Genomic DNA, 5,160 nt, shown 5'->3' with positions numbered 1-5,160 from the left:
TTATCGTTCTGACCCTGCTCATGTCCTACCAGTTGCAGAAATTGAAGTTTAGACTGATTTGACCTTTGAGGAGGAGCCTGTGCAAATATTGACTCAAGATGTTAAGGTTCTCAGAAGGAAATCTGTCCCGTTAGTGAAAGTGCTTTGGCGTAATCATGGAAGGGAAGAAGCTACTTGGGAATCAGAAGAGACTATGCGTCAACAATACCATCAACTATTTGGATCAGTTAAATTTCGAGGCCGAAATTTCTTTAAGGGGGGTAGAGTTGTAACGCCCTAATTTTCGGGAATTCTGTGAATGTTGGCAAAATTTCATGCCTTGATTTTGTCATTTGTGAGTGAAATTATGAAATAGGACCTATGTGAAAATGTTTGAAAATGCTATAGGCTAATTTGTAGTGGCCAAATAAATAGTAGTGCAAAATAGGAGGATTTGCATGTCAAACCTCCCATTTTACAAGAAGTGGCCGGCCATCATATTGTTGAAGACAATATGTGCACTTGATATCCATAATTTATGGTACAAATTGATAAAAAAAATTGATAATGGGTTAGGTAAATGTTCCATGATGGGCATGATAAGCATTATGGGCATTTTTTTATTGACATTATGGCATAGGTATGGCACAAATAATATAGGTTATTTTGTGTCATAAAATGTTGGGTAATAAAATAACAAAAGGATGAAAAGAAAAAAGTTTTGTCCATCTTTGTTCATCATAGCCAAAAGTTAGAGAAGAGAAAGGAGAGGAGAAAGCTCTTGAGTATTCGTTCACTAGGAGGAGGAAAATTGAAGGCGGTTCGTGTATGGATCTCGTCAGAATATCGTCGCAAATAGGTGTGTAACTAACACCCTCTTATAGACTAGATCGGCACAAGCCGAAATGCCGAAAAGCCGGTATTTTGAGATCTTGCGAGTGTGTGAATGCTCATGAGATTAATAGTTTGATGTATATGGTAAATTAAAGTGATAAGACTACAGAGTGCGCGATTCTGTGCATTTCGATATTTTTGGGCTTAATGGGCCAAAAACGGGATAATGGGCCAACGGGCCCAAATTGGTAAGAAAATGCGGTAAGTGTTTCTGATCGTACGTCAATGGCTATGTTATGTATGAAAACCTTAAGAATAGTTAAATTACTTGAATACCCCTATGTATGCAAAATTACCATTATACCCCTAGGGTTACTTTTGACTGAAAAGCATGACGATCTGATTCTGTATGATGTATGCCATGATTATATATCTGTTGCATGGAGACTTGGGTTATACTATGGAGGAAGCGTCTTGGTGGCTATGCCACAATTATTTGATCTGGCAGCTCTGCCACATATATCTGTCCTGGTGGCTATGCCACAATTATCTGATCTGGTGGCTCTGCCACATATATCTGTTCTGGTGGCTCTGCCACAATATCTGTATCTGGTGACTTCGTCACAATATCTGGCAGCCTCGCTGCGATTTCTGTGGTGTGTAGCGGTTGGGTGGGTCGAGTAGTCTCCCCACATGGTGTAAGGCTTGTACGGGGGTGTTATGGATAAATCTGGGTTGGGTTTCTACATAAACATGTAATATCTGTTCTGTTCTGTTATGGGCCTATGGGCTTTATTCTGAATTCTGTTCTGGGCTAAGGCCAACTTATTCTATTTTTGTGGTTTGAGCTGATGTAGGCTATGGTTGGGTTAATTTACACACTGAGTTTCCCCAAACTCACCCCTTTTATTTTCATCCACGCAGGTAATCCCCAACCATAGTGGGATTGGAGCTGTGAGGGAATTCGGAGTGGCCACCCGTTCTGAAAGTTTGATTTTCTTCTGGTGAACTGGACATCCTTTTATTTACGTTTGAAGTTTTGGGTTTTTAAATGTAATAAGGCCGCTTAATTATTTTTGATGGTTTTAATATGTATTACTAAGATAGGTATTACTTATTTTAACTTTTGAAATTGGATAGCTTTAGGGCACGTTTTCAAAAACAACAATTGATTTCAAAATAACACGACAACAAGTAAAGCTTCCGCAATAAAAGTATTTTCCAAAATTAATCACTTTTCCTAAAAATGACTTAATCAAATCAGTTTCCTAGAAATATCCATGACGTTAAGGTGTGGCAATGGCGGTATGCATGTCTAGGATTGGATCCGAAGGGAGCTTGGTACTTAAGCAGTCCGATGGAGTCACCACCTCTTTTTCGGTTTCCTACCTAGTGCACAACTTCCATTCACTTTACCTATAATGAAATTATCTTTTAAAACACTAAGTAAGTTTTTCTGGATCAACAATATAAAATGTTTTGAACGCTTCGATGTGGCATGTCGGATCCGGTCGTAACGTCTGGGCCGGGTTCGGGGTGCTACACTCGAGCCCTTAGATTTATGCTTGTTGATTCTTAAGTGTTGTCTCGGATTCTGAAAATGAGTTTCTGACACTGATATAAACTTTGAGAGCATCTCTTCAGGGTTCGGCTTCTTTTCCTGTTAGTAGGGTGGTTGTTGGTAGCCTGGAGGTGGTGTTTGATTTCCTTGGCCTCTCCATGAGAAATTTGGGTGGTTCCTCCAATCTGCATTATAAGTATTGCTATAAGGATTATTTTGAGATCGCGGATTATTACCCATGTAATTTAACTTCTCGTTCTCCATGTTGTGGCCATAAGGTGGGTATTCTAAATTGCTCGATCCACCTCCACTTGCTTTGCACTGCATTACCAGGTGAACCTGTGAAGAACTAAGAAAACCATCAATTTTCTTATTCAAGAGTTCTACCTGATTAGAGAGCATGGTAACCGAATCAACGTTATAAACAACGGCTATTTTTGTTGGCAGTGTCCTCATGACCTGCCACTGATAGTTATTCAGTGATATCTCCTCAATAAACTCATAAGCATTTTTAGGTGTTTTCTTATTGATGGTTCTGCCAGCAGCTGCGTCAACCATTTGTCGAGTCGAAGGATTCAGGCCATTATGGAATGTTTGAACCTGTAGCCAAAGCGGTAACCCATGGTGAGGGCATCTTCGTAAAAGGTCTTTGTATCTCTGCCATGCATCATAGAGTGTTTCTAAATCCATATACACAAAAGAAGAGATATCATTACGTAATTTGACCGTTTTAGCCGGCAGAAAATATTTTAATAAAAATTTTTTGGTCATTTGTTCCCAACTAGTAATTGACCCTCGTGGTAACGAGTTCAACCACTGTTTAGCTTTGTTCCTCAATGAAAAAGGGAATAACCGAATAAGAAAGGCATCATCAGAAACGCCATTAATTTTAAATGTATCGCAAAATTCCAGGAAATTTTCCAAGTGAGTGTTTGGATCCTTATCCTGCAAACCATCAAACTGAACAAATTGCTGTATCATTTGAATAGTGTTAGGTTTTAGTTCAAAATTATTCGCAGCAATAGTAGGCCTAACTATACTTGACTCAGTTCCTGTTAAATTAGGTTTAGCATAATCATACATAGTGCGCGAAGCAGGATTCTGATTAACAGCAATTGCAAGAGGTAGCGGATTTTCTTGGTTTTCAGCCATCTCCTCGGTCGTGGTTTGAATATCGTCCTCTTGCTCGTTCTCTGTGTATCTTAAGCTTCGCCTTTGATCGCGTGATTTGTAACAAGTAATAAATATGTATAATGAAGATCAAACCTAGACTAACTATTATCATGATGAAAAAGCAAGCGCACCTATCGAACAATAGTATAGTAATGGTAAGACCGGGATATCGTACCCAAGGGAACCAAAAGTACTAGTAATAACTATCTTTTTATTATTTAACCTAGAAATAAAGAGGGGTTGTTTATTAAACTAATTAACTAAACTAATTAACTAACTGAACTAAAGCAAAGAGAAAATTTGGAAAAAGACTTGAAGAAAAGTAATTGATAAAGACGACACCTAAGGAGGAATCCACCTAGATTTCACTTGTTATTTGACTCTGAACCAGGCGATTTATTCACTTGACTTGATCCGTGAGACTCCCTAACCTATATTATTATCTCTTTCGAGATTAATAACACCTAAACCTCAGTTGAATTAATCAAAATTTCTTTCTTAATTAAAACCTGTACGGAAGCAGTAAATCGATCTATGGACTCCCATATTAGGTTTCACCCTAATCCGGCAAAATTTCGTAACCCTATTTTTAGGCGTTTGATCAACTCCGCTTAATTTTGCCAAATCTACTATTAGACAGGGACTTTTTCTCCTCTACATAAGCACATCAAATCATGAATTAATACCCGAAATATTAACTCAAGCATTAAGAACACATAATTAAGAACAAATCAAGTATTTATCATATAGTTCAGATAATAATAACAAGATCCATCATAGGTTTCAACCCCCTTAGGTATCTAAGGGGTTTAGTTCATAATAAAATAAGAGTACATCTCAAAAGTATGAAAATAACAAAACATAAAGAAAACTCTAAAACCCCTGAAGGAATTCTGAGAGAGATCTTCAGTCTTGGAGTAGTTCCGGCTTTTGGGATGGATCGTCTAGCTTCCTTCAAGTAATTCCCAATGTGTGGTTCTATACTCCCGAAAAGTTCTAGAGGAGAGCCCCCTTTCTAAGTCATACTTAGGGTGTTTATATAGGCTTTGGATTAGCTTTCTTCTTCCCTAAATATCCTTTTCCGTGTAAAATACAACTCTTTGAAAAAGGGACATGCCCGTGTGCCACGGCCGTGTGACGTGTTTGCCAAGCTGTGTTCGATCTGTTAAATTGCACACGGCCGTGTGGGTTAATGGTCAGGCCGTATGGGTCAATGGCCAGGCCGTGTGGGTCAATGGCCAGGCCGTGGTCGACACCCTCGAAAGACACGGGCATGTGAACAACCCGTGTGGCAAGGCTTAGGCCGGGTCATTTTCTCGATTTGGTCCGTTTTGTCCCTTTTTGGCTCGTTTTTAGCTCCTTTTGACTCTTGGTGCTCTCCTGAGTACAAAACATGAAATAACCAGATTAAGAGCACTAAAATCCACAAATCTAGTAATAAGCATCCATAAATATGCTAAGTATTTGGGGTAAAAACATTTATAATTTGGCGTTTATTAGCCTTATTACTCTTTGGTTTCTGCGAACTGTGTGATCGATCTCTTCGTCAAAAAGTAGTGGTCCAGACGAGTTTCTTCTAGCCATAAACTACAAAAACCTGCCAAGAGAAAGAA

The 5,160-nt window shown here is 38.8% G+C and overlaps 1 non-coding gene across 1 annotated transcript; it reads left to right on the top strand.

Moving 5' to 3' along the window:
• The first annotated feature begins 2,990 nt into the window (after positions 1 to 2,990).
• LOC121226324 (small nucleolar RNA R71) lies at positions 2,991 to 3,097 on the top strand. The gene has a single exon (XR_005924166.1). It is a non-coding gene; the product is annotated as a small nucleolar RNA R71 (small nucleolar RNA).
• The last annotated feature ends 2,063 nt before the right edge of the window (positions 3,098 to 5,160 follow it).

The sequence above is a fragment of the Gossypium hirsutum genome, unplaced genomic scaffold (genome assembly GCF_007990345.1).
Source record: "Gossypium hirsutum isolate 1008001.06 unplaced genomic scaffold, Gossypium_hirsutum_v2.1 scaffold_119, whole genome shotgun sequence".
Taxonomy (NCBI): Eukaryota; Viridiplantae; Streptophyta; class Magnoliopsida; order Malvales; family Malvaceae; genus Gossypium; species Gossypium hirsutum.
The sequence above is the reverse complement of the archived record's forward strand: the minus strand, read 5'-3'. Positions and strand labels throughout refer to the sequence as shown.